General features: G+C 44.0%; 1 protein-coding gene across 2 annotated transcripts in view; it reads left to right on the top strand.

Moving 5' to 3' along the window:
- FRMD4A (FERM domain containing 4A) overlaps nucleotides 1–15,564 on the top strand; it is a 552,359-nt gene that overhangs the window by 74,267 nt on the left and 462,528 nt on the right. The gene's annotated exons all lie outside the window — the stretch shown is intronic.

Below are 15,564 nucleotides of genomic sequence, written 5' to 3'. Positions count from 1 at the left end.
GGAAAAAGAATGGAAGACATGAGAGCAGAAAGAGAGGCTACTCAGTATAATCAGGTGGCTTTACATGTATGTAAGTGATCTGATCCTTAGGCAAAGTCAAAGTATGGTGTGGATCTCCCATAACTAGACTTGAATGCAGTGAGTGGAAACCCATGATGTCTCTCACCTCTGCCTTTCCATCACAGAAACAAACCATGTCTATTCATTTTGTATTGCTTTTTTGTGATGCATTTTATAACAATCAGGTTAGAGCAGTGGCTTCTCTTGAGAAATCCAAGAGATGAAAAATAACTTTGTGCACTAATCAGTGGTGAATACTGCATTTCCCTGACAGCCATCAGAAACATAGCAGTTTTGCTTCTCAGAGTTTCCAGTGAGCATTTGACTTGGTGAACACCCCAGAGCTAAACCCCCAAACCATTGGGTCTCACATTGAAACTGTGAATTTCAAGTGGATACAACGTTCAACCATACATTGGCCCAGGATCATGAACATTACAATAAACTTAGCCCTAGTTATTATTGGTGTGACACCTAGCACACACAGCGTGAAACTTGTCTTCCAGACATCCAAGAAGGAATGGTCATTGCTCCAAGAAACTCACCGTTTAAGGACAGAGAAGTAGGCAGAGGTCAAGAAAGAGGAATAAAGAAAAGTGATTTTCTATACAAATCAACAAGAAAGCATGGTAAAAGTCGTGCTTTAAAAGAAGCTTAAGTGGAGAGGGTAAGTGTCTTTCAAATGAATTCAGGGAGGCCATATCATGCATAGGAGACTACATGGGAGAAGTTACAGAGGCAATTGTTTCAGAAACTGACAGGTGAATGGATGAGAATACAAAATTTGGCAGGGTGGAGGGTGACATGAAGTTTGACCAGGAGGATCAGTAAGGAGAAATGGATTTATAGAGACAAAATCTTTATATTCATAATAAAACTCAGAGCCAAATGATTTTTCCTTTCATTTTTATTTTTTGCTATCGCTTTGCAAATCTTTAATTGGAAGGGTGTGTTCCCTTTGAGACATCCCTGATCTGTCCTACTCTGATATTGCACAGAAGTTAGTCTATGTAATATTATACATGGCAACTAAAGACGAAAACCACACTGTGCTGTGTGTATTTACATTTCACTGGAGGTAGAAAAAGTCAGAGGCCAAGATGGCAAGTATAAAAGTGCACATTGCAAATCTTAAATACCCATTGTTCTACTTTGGGTTGGGTGTTAAAGATGACCTTAGCTCATCTAGTTGATGTCTTTCTATAAAAGAAGTGGCTTCCTTACGAGCAACAAGATATTTTACCGAGTGTTTAGTATAACTGATTACCTACTGATTCAATCAATTATGTGAACATGGAGCCAAAGAGACCATTATGGGGCTTTACGCCATTACTGCAGCTGCTCTGCTGCTTGACCTCATGACACGTTCGCTGTCTGAGGTAAATATTTGCAGCTGTCAACAAAACCTGGACAGTCTCCTGCTGCCAAATTGCTCTGTTACATAGACTAAAACCCTTCCTGATTAGCTGACTCAGGGCCCCCAATACAACCCCATTGAGAACTCAGGTTGATGTGGCTGTCAGAAGGGAAAGTGGAAGAATCATTGAAATGAAGCTGTCCGACCATCCTGGAAATATTGATGAAATTGCAATCTAGTTGTCCACCTCTGGGCCTTATCCAAAGCCTCCCATTGACTCCATTGGGCTTTCAGTCAGGCCCTTTCCATGGTGTTCTTTTAAAGAAAGGTTGTTTTCACTGTTTGACTTCCTGTATGCAACAATAATGGATGATGAAGTTGACAATGATAGGGTATGGAGTAAATTGCATTGGCAGTTTATCGATCAGGACAATGGTGAGCAATTCTGCAATGGCAAGGCTTTGAAAAGGAAAATACCTTGCTATGGCCAAGATTCTTTGTTGTAAAGAATAAGCTTAGTAGAGCTGTGGGTGATGGCTCTTTATTCAACCAACTGTTATAATTACCTATATCTCTTTGGCCTCTGAGCTTGTATGTGATAATGTACTTGGCGCACTAATAAAAGCGATCCCTGTATCTCGCTTCTTCCCTAAGGCACGAAGAAAAGAGATATTAAAATCAACTCTTCAGATAGTCCACAATACAAAATGCTCACCCCGCTGGCATGAGTTGACCCTCTTTTGTGTAGTCTTTCCACACAATTTAAAGAGCGAATGGGCCATGGAGTGACTGGGCCAGAGAAACAGGACTATGCTCTGACAACTGGTGACCCCTTAGTGTAAGTCTGCACAGCAAAAGCAAAAGAAAAGACATGGCAGTGAGTCTTAGTGCCTCGGTCAACTGATTCGGGCTCACGTTACGGGGCTAAAAATAGCAGTGTAGACATTCCCGCTTGGACTGAAGCCTGGGCTCTGAGATCCACCCCCTCATGGGTTTCAGAACCTGGGCTCCAGCTCTAGCCCAATCAGCTACACTGCTATTTTTAGCCCTGTAGCACATGCCTCGTGAGCCGGAGTCAGTTTACCCAGGCTCTGAGACTCACTGTCATCACAGGGGCTTTTTTGCAGAGTACACATGCCCTTAGGATATGTCTACACTGCAGTGTAAGCCTAGGGTTTGAACTCAGGCTCAAGCCTAACCCCCATCTGTCTACACACAAATCGTGTTAACCCAGGGTTTGGTCCCAGGATCCCACAGAGGTGGAGGGTCCAGGGTTCAAGCGCTATTGATGCAATCCTACTGGACTTGTGCTCTGGGAGTCAGCCAAAAGTATCCCACAATCCAACGGGCTGACTTTCTTTGTCCTCTGAACAGTCAAGTTTGGTGGACGGTCAAGTTTTGCCACACTGCACTACAGACAAAGGGCTAGAGCAGCCACATTTTGGGAGGGCGCTAGGATATGGGGGCTTGGACTCATTATAATGCAGTGTAAACACTGGAGCCCCAGGTTGGGACTCAGGGTTCAACAATTTGTAATCTGGAGTTACAAATGAGTGTAGACACTCAAGTTCTAGGTTAACAAATCCTGGGTCTGCAAATTCAAGTTCTACTAACCCTGGGCTCACATTGCAGTGTAAACATACCTTTAGGTGAAAGGTAGACGGTCCCACAGCTCAGGCTCCAGCCCAAGCCTGAACGTCTACACCACAATTTTACATCCCTGCAGCCTGAGGCTATATCTACACTACAGCCAGGATCGACACTCTGAGATCGATCCACCGGTGGTTGATTTAGCAGGTCTAGTGAAGACCCGCCAAATCGACTGCAGATTGATCTCCAGTCGATCCCTGTACTCTACCCCCGACGAGAAGAGTAAGGTAAGTAGACAGGAGATTTTTCTCCCATTGACACCCGCCCCCTTGCGGTGTAGACCCCACGGTAACTCAACCTAAGGTATTATCAACTCCGGGTATGTTATTCATGTAGCTGGAGTTGCGTAGCGTAGGTTGAGTTACCGCGGTAGTGTAGACACAGCCTGGGTCTTGCAAGCCTGAATCATCTGACACAGATCATCCTCAGGTGTTTAATTGCAGTGTAGACATACTCTGGGAGGTCAGGTTTGAGGCACAATGGCAGGGCAGTGTGGATAATCTTGAATACTACTACTCCCTGTTCTGAACCTCTTGATTGGAGAAACTAAGGTCTTCAGGGCTATCAATCTGGCACCTTTCATATGTTCTAATTTGTTGGGAAAAGTCATAGGTGTCTGTACATTATTTAGTAGTAAATGAATAATTAGGTCTGGTTGAAAGAGAATTAGTACACAGGCAGTGCAGCTTTTCTATCAGCTTACTTTTTGCCACCTTGAAACACTTACATCCTTAGGTTTCTTGCCCAGAAGTGCTGTCTTAAATGGAGAGTTTGTCTTTCCTGCGTGAGAAGGAATGCTGGCCAAATTCTACTTGATAGTACACTGTTGTAAATATGGAGTATTTTTGTTTCATTGTTTCCTTGTGCTCCCCTCTCTGTCTGCATCCACCTCTTGTCTCTTGTCCTATACTTAGACTGTAAGCTCTTTGGAGTAGGGACTGTCTTTTTATTCTGTGTTTGTACAGTGTCTAGAACAATGTGGTCATGGTGTCCTGGGCCACACCATAATGCAAATTAATAATAATAATTAATAAATGGAGTAACTGAAGTCTGGAATCATTGTGGATTTTAATGAGTATAAATGAGAGCAAAAATGGCTTGTCTGTCTTAAGCAGGGGTGGGCACAGAAATTTAAATTTGACCCCTTTTGGAGGCGTACATTCTGTGCTCCCCCCTCCAGGAGCTTGCTCTGCTCCCTCCCCACTGGGCTCTAGGAAGAGCTTGATGCCCCCACCGCCCCGGCCCCAACAGGAGCTTGCTCTCCCCTCCCTCCCTCCCCCCACACCCTGGCAGGAGCTCACTCTTCTCTGCCTCTGTGGCCTAGAGAAATTCTGTGCCCCTGACGATTACTGGGCGGGGTGGGGGTAGCCTGTGTCCCCACTTGCCCCCCACTTGTGCACGCTCCTGGTCTTCAGCCAGTGTCTTGGTTGTTTACCAACACAATTACAAGAAGTAAAAGAAGATAAATAATGGGGTTTTTTTACTGTGAGGAGACAATACTGTAGTTCAGGGATCGGCAACCTTTGGCACGCGGCCCGTCAGGGAAATCTGCTGGCGGGCCGGGCCAGTTTGTTTACCTGCAGCATCTGCAGGGTCGGCTGATCGTAGCTCCCACTGGCGGCAATTTGCCGTCTCAGGCCAATGGGGGCTGCGAGAAGCAGTGTGGGCCAAGGGATGTGCTGGCCTCCACTTCCCGCAGCCCCCATTGGCCTGGAACGGCGAACCGCACCAGAGGGAGCTGTGATCAGTCGAACCTGTGGACGCTTTAGGTAAACAAACGGTCCTGGCCCGCCAGCAGATTTCCCTGACGGGCTGCATGCCAAAGGTTGCTGATCCCTGCTGTAGTGTAACAGAGGTCAGTATATTGTAGAATGAGAGACTCTAAGAAGGAAGGACGAATGGTGTGGTGGTGAAGGTTGAATAGGAGTGCCACTGACCCCTGGTGAGTCCTTAGAGAAGTCACTTGGCATTGCATTTCAAAACAGTGATCTCCTCTTGGTGGGTGCAACTTCACCTACACAACTTACACCTGAATTTTGCACCTATAATACAGCTATAGCTACAAAATGTGAGCACAAGCTGTTCCCCCCCAGAAGGGAATCCTGGATTCAGCCCTTTGAAAATGTACCCCTTAAATCTCCCTTGGTTTCCTTATCTGTATTTGTAAAAATATATGGGGGATAATACCTCTGCCCTTAACAAGGATGTTGTGAGGCTGTTTCTGTTTTAAGGCACGTTGAGCTCCTGGAATGAAAGGAGCTATGAAAGTGGATGGTATACTTGTATCACAGCCACTGATGGGCTGGAGAGACATTTAGGTCCTGATCCTTCAACGGCCCCCAAAGGAAGTGCAAGCTATTATCAGGGAGGTTAGTTAAACATGGGAACAACTAACCTACAGGTGTGGTCAGGGCCGGCTCCAGCTTTTTTGCCGCCCCAAGCGGCGAAGTGAAGAAAAAAAAAATAGATAAAGCCAATTGGCGGCACTTCGGCGGTAGCTCAATTGCACTGCTTCATTGTTCTGCAGCAATTTGGCGGCAGGTCCTTCGCTCCCTCTCTTCCACTTCGGTGGCAGCTCAAACAGGAAGAGAGGGACTTTTTTCTGTCGCTTTTTTATTGACAGCAATATCCTCGAAAAAAATGAACCTGTGTTAACGACAGTCAAGTTAGTCTGTTTTTTTATTTCAGGTTTTGTTTTTCTTGATTTGCCAGTATCTAAAACTCTGAATGTAAAACAACCTTGTATTTTAAACAGAGATTTCTTCCAAAGGTCTTCTCAAAAGGAGCTTTGTTTTTTAATGTCTCTATAATAGCTTTATCGTAGCATTGCAGCCATTGTAGGAGGACTTGTGTTATAATAATGAAATAAACAACAAGTTACAACCTTCTCACAAACAAGGGAACCATTGGCATTTATTTGCCTGTAATACACTATCTGCCTAATTACCTCGTATACTAGGGGTCCTACATGAGTTACAACAAAAGAACAAAGAAATGGAAATATAAGCCGCACTCACATAGCTTATGTTTTCCTACTAATACAAATCTTCATCTTCTTCTTCAGTCAGTTTACAGAGCTGTGAATATCTTGCATGGTGCCCATTCAACCTGTCCCTTTCATTTAAAACATGATAAAAGCAGTTTCGTTTGCAAAAACAAGGGGACTGGAATATTGGGTTTTGGAAATCAGATTATAAAAGCTAGGAATTGGAAGAACTTGGGAGAAACACCACCTATGCTGAATAGATTCTTAGAGCAGAAGGGACCATTATGATCTAGTCTGACCTCCTGCATAGCACAAGCCATACATTTCGCCCCGTGATTCCTACATCTAGTTCAACGATTTGAAGCTGACCTAGAGAGTAACTTTTAGAAAGACATCCAGTCTTTAAATACTCCAAGTGACAGAATTTACCGGATCCTTTGGTAATCAGTCCCAGCAGTTAGATACACTCACTTATTTGCATCTTATTTCCTATTTGAACTATGGTGGACTTCAACTTCCAGTTATTAGATCTTTTTGCAACTTTGTCTGCTAGATAAAAAAACCTTCCGATAGGGTGACTTGCTTTTTGAAATGAGTTCTTCCAGCTGGTCAAACCGGTGAGCCCACACAACTGGTTTAATTAAAGTCCATAGTACAGAAAACAGCACCTAACATAACTAAAAAATTCTACCCTTCCTTGAAAAGTTGTGAACTAGTTATGGTGGGTCTGTGTGACGTAAGCTGGTGGTCTCTATACAGTTCCTAGTGGACAATCATCCATGACACGCAAGCCACCACTACAGCTGGCACTATAGGGAACCCTGTTTATAAACCTCAACAGAAGGGACCCGTGGAGCCTTGTTGTAATATGTCTGTGATTTAATTAAATAACTTCAGGGCTAATTTCTGCACCTCCCTGTACAATCCTAGTAATCCAATCAGATATGCAAATCACCTTGGATTGCAATAGAGGCTTTCAGTTCTTTTGACAGAAGACCTCAGCTGCTTTGATAAGTACTGGAGACAGAAAAGAGTTTACAATCTAAACAGACAAGACAGACACAGGATAGGCGACCGGGGTGTAACTTACAAGGGTAGCCACTTGGGGGCTGCTCCACAACTTCACCATCTAAGAAGTCACTCCACTAAAGTACGATACCCAAGCACATCTCTCAGGGCAGGTGTGGAGAGGCTGGATCAGAGGCTGAAAGAAAACAAATCTGATCTCTTTGCTGTTTGTGAATAAAGATTTAAACTCTGGTTGTTCTGGAGAAACCAACAAACAAAGTGGTTGTCCCAATTTTCAGGCTGTGGTTTCAGTCTCCCAAATAAATTAAACTGAAATATTGCGGCCGCTGTGACTGCCTAGAGGTATCTGTGTCTGCATTCTCTCTGCTCAGTTTTTGACTATTATGCCAGGGTTTCTCTTTTTATTCTTCTGTTTTTAGTATCTCTCCCCCATGCCCCCCCCCCCCTACCTTCTCCCCCCCCCCCCCCCCCCCTTCCTTGGTCTTACGTTTAGTTCTGTCTTTACATTTGGCCTGAGACTATGAATCAAAAATCAGGCTATATAATCATTTTGTTTCTAATTTAAGTAAAAACTGTAATATCTGGATAAAACTCATCAGCTTTGAAATCCAGATCAGATCATACAAAATAGCACATGCCTGGTGCTGCCTCTGCTGTTGCTGACTTCTCATACTGTCACCGTGTCCAGGAATTAAAGCTAGGCAAATAACTGATTTTTTTGGTTTGCTGGCAGTTCCAAAAAAAAATCAAAATAATTCTCAGTTCAGGTCAAATCAAATAAACAAAAAATTCCAAAAAACTTTGGCAAATCAAAAGAATCCATTTTAGGGTCAAGCAAAACACATAATTCAACCCCAAATGTTTTATTCCTGGGCCATTTTTAAAGGACCAGATTCACAAGATGGCTGGAGAAGGAAGTGGTACTCAGCTGGGATATGGGAGACCTAGGTTTGAACCCCCCACTCCTACGTTAGAGCCCCAATTACCAGCCCATAGCGTATTCTGAAGGGAGCCTCTTTCAGTCTCGCCTGCTGAACTGTGTATAAACTACCTGACTAGTCATTGGGTCAGAAGGCAAGCATGAAAATCAATATAGCCTGGTGGTTAGGGCACTCATCTATGTTCAAATCCTTGCACGAGAGCATCTCAGATCCCAGGAGAGTGCTCTCCCCACTGAAGTAAAAACCAGCTATGAGACGAGCACTGCCTCCGATAAGCCACCATTTTATGACTATAGCTGGGGGGAAAAAAACAATTCTGGGTGAAACTATTCAGCGAATGTGTGTCAAATTATGTCACTCAGCCTTTCCTGCCTTCTGCGTTACCCCTGACCATCCTCCCAACTTTTATTCATTTCTGGCTTCTGTGCAATAGGATTCTCCCCCCACCCTCCGCCCCCCAGCCTGGTTATGCCACAGCTGTGGGAAGAGTCTTTGAGCCTCTGGACCCTGCTTCAACATAATCAAGCTGGTCTTTATAATGCAAGATCAGAGCAGATGGCATCCCAGTCTGAAGTATATTCTGAAGCAGAAGGAAGCTGTGTGAAGATGTGTCCTTTGTTGTCTGGAAGGCTTGAGGTAATGTGGAAGAAGCGAGATCAAATGCATGGCTATTGACCGTTTTTCTGTGTTAGCAGAGCATGGTTCTGTTAGATAGACTGCACTGCGCTCCCAGAAATATGTGTGAATTTCATGTGAACCTTCATTGATTTTCTTACAGATTGCATTAGTTCCAATCACAAAGAAATTGCATCTCCTATATAACTAATGCAGACCTACAGCAAACATTTCCCTGCAGACTGGTTTTCCTGTAAAATGCAGAAACTCAAATACTTCTGGGAGCACCCCTGAGTACTTCACACGTCCTCCTCTTGTATAGATATCACAGACGCTGCACCAGTCAGCCCTGATGATATTGGTAAATGCCACTGTTACTTCTCTCCCCTCAAACTAATCCAGTAGCCGGCAATTTCAAATAGGGAAATGTGGCAAAACTACATCACTGAAGTCTAACAGAGCCTTCATTTCATTAGACAGATTTTTAGTTCCCCAGAAACCTGGAGCTCTGGTGTTTGCTCAAAAAGGCAACGGTCCCCTATTTTGTCTCTAGGTGCAAAGAACTGAGGGACAGATCTTCAGCAGGTGTAAATCAGCATCGCTCCACTGAGGTCAAGGAGCCAGCCGAGGATCTGGTCCTTAATATCTTCACTGTCTGACCATGCTTTTCAGTGCAACTGTTTCTTTGCAATGTATGGTTCTTTCAGGATTTCTAAAGTGAAAGGTGCCAGCAGGGCAGTCCCTAGGGGGGTGCAGGGCCTGCGACAAATCAGCCCCCACTGGCTTGGGGGCCCCACTCTGCATTGGCGGCTGGGCCGGAGGGACAGATCCGGCCTGGTGCTGGGCCACCTGCTATTCTATCGCGCTGCTTCATTCTTCGGCGGCAATTCGGCGGCGGGTCCTTCGCTCCAAGAGGGACTGAGGGACCCGCTGCCGAATTGCCGCCAAAGACCCGGACGTGCCGCCCCTTTCCATTGGCCGCCCCTTTCCATTGACCTGCTTCCTTCGCTGGTGCCTGGAGCCGGCCCTGCCGGTGCCTACTGCGGGGCTATTGTTGACCATAGCACCACGGTGACTCAGGGTTTCGCCCAGGGTGGGGGACTCGCTGCACCAAAACGCAGGCGGCTGAGCCGGGCGCTGTCTCTGCTAACTGCCAACAAGATGGTGGGCCCTGCAGAAGTGATGGATTCGTCTTCCGGGACCGACCGTGCCGGCCAATCACACCAGCCCACGGGGTCCCCCAAAGTGCGGGGCCCGGAGTGGTCACCCCGATTTGCCCTTCCCAAGGGTTGGCTCCGGGTGCCAGGCTATTTCACCTCTGGAGTCCCGCCACAGGAATGACAATGGCAATTCTTGATTTAGTCCTAAGTGGAGCACAGGATCTGGTCCAAGAGGTGAACATAGCTGAATTGCTCAGTAATAGCAAAGTAAATGTAAACTTCCCTGTAGGGATGAAAATACCAAAGAAACCCACCATATTAGCATTTAACTTCAAAAAAGGGAACTACACAAAAAACAAGGAAGCCAGTTAAATGGAAAGTAAAAGTAACAGTGGCAAAAGTGAAATGCCCACAAGCTGCCTGAAAGCTATTTAAAAACACCATCGTAGATGCTCAAACTAAATGTATACCCCAAAGCAAAAACAAAAACCAACAATAAGAGGGCCAAAAAATGCCACCACAGCTAAGCAGCAATGTAAAAGAGGCGGTTACAAGCAAAAAGGTATCCTTTAAAAATTGGAAGTCAAATCCTACTGAGGAAAATAGAAAGGAACATAAACTCTGGCAGGTCAAGTGTAAAAATATAATTAAGCAGGCCAAAAAAAAGAATTTGAAGAGCAACTAGCAAAAGACACAAAAAAAGTAATTGTACCTTTTTTAAGTACATCACTGGATGATCAAGATGCTAAAGGAGCACTCAAAGAAGACAAGGCCATTGAGAAAAAATGAAATGTATTCTTTGCATTGGTATTCACAGCGAAGGATGTGAGGGAGATTCTCACATGTGAGCCGTTCTTTTTTGGTCAAACATCTGAGGAACTGCCGTAGATTGAGGTGTCAACAGAGGTTTTGAAATAAATTGATAAATTAAACAGTAATAAGTCACCAGGACTAGATGTCATTCACCAAAGAGTTCTGAATGAACTCAAAATATGAAATTGCAGAAGTACTAACCGTTGTATGTAACCTGTCACTTAAAACAGCCTCTGTATCAAACAATTAGGCGAATACTTAATGTAATGCCAATTTTTGAAAAGGGCTCCAGAGGCTATCCTAGCAATTACAGGCCAGTAAGCCTAAATTTAGTACCAGGCAAATTGTTTGTTTGAAACTATAGTAAAGAGCAGAATTATCAGACGCATAGAGGAAAACAATATGCTGGGGAAGAGTCAACACGGCTTTTGTAAAAGGAAATCAGGCCTAACCAATACATTAGAATTCTTTCAGAGAGTCAACAAGCATGTGGACAAGGGAGAGGAAGTAGATATGGTGTACTTGAAGTTTCAGAAAGTCTTTGACAAGGTCCCACACCAAAGGTTCTTAAGCAAGCTAAGTAGTCATGGGATAAGAGGGAAGGTTCGCTCATGGATCAGTAACTGGTTAAAAAGATGGGAAACAAAGGTTGCTCCTTTAGCATCTTGATGTCCCTGGTGGGTTGTGGAGTGAACAGTGTCAGACTGACACCTCTGGAGACTGAAGCTCTCTTTCCCCAGAAGAGGTACAAGAAAGGGTCAGTTTTCACAATGAGAGAGGTAAATAGCACGGTCCCCTAATGATCCATACTGGGACCTGTGCTGTTCAACATATTCATAAATTATCTGGAAAAGGGGGTAAATACAGAGATGGCAAAGTTTGGAGACAATACAAAATTACTCAAGATAGTTAAGTCCAAAGCTGACCGCAAAGAGTTTTAAAAGGATCTCACTAAACTGGGTGGCTGGGCAACAAAATGGCAGATGAAATTCAATGTTGATAAATGCAAAGTAATGTACATTGGAAAACATAATCCCAACTATACATGTAAAATGATAAGGTCTAAATTAACATGCAAGAAAGAGATCTTGGAGTCACTGTGGATAGTTCTCTGAAAACATCCACTCAATGTGCAGCAGCAGTCAAAAAAGCAAACAATTTTGGGAACCATTAAGAAAGGGATAGATAATAAGACAGAAAATATCATAATGCCACTACATAAATTCAAGGTATGCCCACACCTTGAATACTGCATGTAGTTCTGGTCATCCCATCTCAAAAAAGATATATTAGAATTGGAAAAGGTACAAAGAAGAGCAACACAAATTATTACAGGTATTGAACGGCTTTCATATGAGGAAAGATTAAAAAGACTGGGACTGTTCAGTGTTATTTACCCCTTCACATAACACAAGAACTGGGGATCGCCCAATAAAGTTAACAGGCAGCAAGTTTAAAACAAACGTAAGGAAGTATTTCTTCACACAACGCATAGTCAACCTATGGAACTTGTTGCCAGGGGATGTTGTGAAAGCCAAAAGTATAAGTGGGTTCTAAAAAAGAATTAGGATAATTTCTTGGAAGACAGGTCCATTAATGTCTATGAGCCAAGATGGTCAGGGATGCACCCCATTCCTCTGGGTCTCCCTAAACTTCTGACTGTCAGAAACTTAGCCTGGATGACAGAGACTGGATCATTCAATAATTGCTCTGTTCTGTTCATTCCCTCTCAAGAATCTGGCACTGGCCACTGATGGAAGACAGGGATACTGGGCTAGATGGACCATTGGTCTGACCCAGTATGGCCATTCTTATGTTTTTAATGGCCACCCTTCAGGAAAGAGGAGAGGCCAAAAAAGACACAGAAGTCAGCTAAGTACAGGGGACAACCAAAAGAGAATCAAGGATAGGAGTGAAGTGAGAGGAACAGTGCAAAGGAAAATGGAGCAGGGAACCCACTTTTTCAAGAGCATTTTCAGGGAGTCAATGGATGGTGCCCTGAGGAAGCCTGCCCAGAGGCCTGCTCAAATGAGTGGCAGGAAGATGACCCCACAATCACAGAGGTTCTCCTCACAGTCAACCTTCTTCATCTGGGACTGATTCACAGCCATTTTTGCCAGTGCCAGGATAAGGTTGATGAGGAGGTCGTCTTTGGACTTAGTAGGGTCTTGGAGGGGGTGACCATAAATTAAAAGGTGAGGGGGAAAGTCCAGCCAGAGCCTAAAGAGGTTCTGGAGGAGGTGGGAAAGGGGCTGCAGCCCGGTGCACCATTGACAAATGTGTGCCAGGGTCTCCCTCTCACTGCAAAGGGGGCATGTGTCAGTCACGTTAGTGAACAGGGCCAACACGACGTCCATGAAGAACCCACCAAGTGATGTCCCTGGCAGGTTGTGGAGTGAATGGTGTCAGACTGACACCTTTGGAGACTGAAGCTCTCTTTCCACAGAAGAGGTACAAGAAAGCTTTCCCCATTCTCTCCTACCAATGTGCCTCAACCGAGTCCCAGAGAGAACTCCTCCAGATGGTGATAGGGAGGTCCATTCAGTCCTTGGCTCCTGTACCTAGATTGCCACTATGGATGCCAGTTGTGGTGGGGTGATAGAGCTAAACTGTTTCATGAACCATACAGTTCATCATCCATTTTCTCCTTTTTTTCTATTTCTCCTCACCTTCCTGTTACTCTTCAGTTCCACTCCTTCCACACTTCTTTGCCTGTTTTTAACTGATCTGTAAATTGTTCACACTTGAGGACAATATAAATGAGAGCTCAATCCATCACCATTGAAATCAATAGGATTTTTGCCTTTTTCCTGCTCCAATGCCTATAACATGCAGCAAAAACTGGTATTCTGTGCAGGTTCATATAGCATCTCTACCACACTGGCATCTGAGCATTCAGTGATTTTTATGATTGGATTTATAAAAATCTGATATGGCAGAAACTCAATGTTAATTGTTTTTGGATAAGTCCTCTTCCCTTGCCCTGTACTAGACTCTATGATACTATGGCATCACCCAGTGAGGTCCAAATGGGTCACTTTTATTCTATTAACGATCTTCTCCACTCCAGTAATGTCAGGCATAGAAAATCCACCTATCCAAAAATATATACAGGCAGCAGGTCCATAGGTATTTTGAGACAGTTGAGGTCATGGAGCAGTCCACAGACATTACATCAACCAATGTATAAAACTCCACAGTCGGCTGTGATGGGAAGCCGGAGAGTGGTGCTGCACTGGAGAGTAGTGGTGCACAGCCGGTGATTGTTGACTTGGTGCCGGAGATGCAGTGCCGGGGAGTTGGTGATCAGGCGACCAATGACCGGTGCTGCAGTGACGGGGAACATTGTTGGGGAGCTGGCGACTGGTGACACAATCGTGATCGTCACTGGGTCGAAGACCAATGAGACAGCCCCATAGAAGGCTTCCCTCTCGAGGGGACCACCTTCGCTGACTCCACAGGAATCAGGCATGGGTCTCTAGCAAGGGTAGCAAAAATTTAGTGTTTTCCCATGATTTCAGTCCCAATCTTATACTCACTCAGCCATGCATACTGAGGAACAGGTCTACCAGAGAGGTTACAGAAAAGAGCCACAAAAATGTCCCAGGGGCTGGAGAAAATGCCTGCCAGTGAGATACTTCAAGAGCACAGTCTGATTAGCTTATCAAGGAATAACAAAAACCAATGACTGGAAGCTGAAATCAGACAAATTTAAAATAGACATAAGGTTCAAATTTTTAACCATGAAGGTGATTAACCATTGGAACAAACTACCAAGAGAAGTGGTGGATTCTCCATCTCTCGATGTCTTCCCATCCAGACTGGATACCTTTCTAGAAGATATGCTTTGGCCAAACACAAGTTCTTGGGCTCAATAGCATGGTAAAATGTAATGGCCTGTGAGATGCAAGAGGTCAGATTAGATAATATAGTGGCCTTAAACCCTATGAACCCTAAACCCTTATGGCCTTAAACCCTATGAATCTATGAGAATATGGGATTAAACATAGTGATATTATTATAATTTATATTACTATAACACCTAGATGTCCCAACCAAGATTGAGACCCCATTGTGCTAGTCATTGTACAAATATATACAGCAGTAAGAGAATAGTCCCTGCGTTGAAGAGTTTTCAATCTAAATAGACAAGTCAGAGAGAAATGAAGTATTGTCCCCATTTTTGAATGGGGAACGTAGGAATATAAAGTCATTTGCTCAAGGTCATGGAAGAAGACTATGGAAAAAATGGATTTGAATGCAGATTCTTTGAGGTTCAATCAAGGGGCCTAACCAGAAGACTATACTTCCTCTCGACTGTAAAGAGCCCAAAGGTTTTGAAGAGGAACTGACGACATTAGGTTCAGTGTTCCATTCTGAAAGTTTGACTTCAGAGAGAGTAGGATGGGATCCTCTCTGGCAAACAGTAGCTGCACTCGGAGTACCCTCTTAGCACTCATGGAAGGACTCAACCGTAGGATAAACAAGGAAATTCAAATCAAAGTCTGACACACAATCCATAAATCAACCAGCAGTACCAAGGTATTATGGCAAATAATACTTCATCTCGTGTACTGATCTGACAGCCTGGTAATTGCTTACAATGGACTGTCACCCATAACTTTGACATGTCTTGCTCTTGTTGGTTACAATCTTAATAATAACTCAAACTCAGAGCTTGGGTTTAACTTTCAGTGCTCGCGTCTTTAAAGAGGGAACTCTTTCACAAAGGACAAATAGGATACAGATAATATGCCATGCCAGCTAATGAGGTAATTTAAATGCAAATTATATGAAGGTATGTGAAAATTGCTGCTTAAAAAAAAGAAAGAAAACTTGCAATTTAGCAAAACATATTTTTAAATGATTCCAAATGAAGCCCAGTGATGCGAAGTTTCAGCTCCCACGATGGTGTTATTTAAGGACGAGATGTCAACCCGCTCTGAACCGGGA

Source organism: Trachemys scripta, chromosome 1 (genome assembly GCF_013100865.1).
Source record: "Trachemys scripta elegans isolate TJP31775 chromosome 1, CAS_Tse_1.0, whole genome shotgun sequence".
Taxonomy (NCBI): domain Eukaryota; kingdom Metazoa; phylum Chordata; order Testudines; family Emydidae; genus Trachemys; species Trachemys scripta.
Note: the sequence above shows the minus strand (reverse complement) of the source record. Positions and strands in the feature narration are given on the sequence as shown.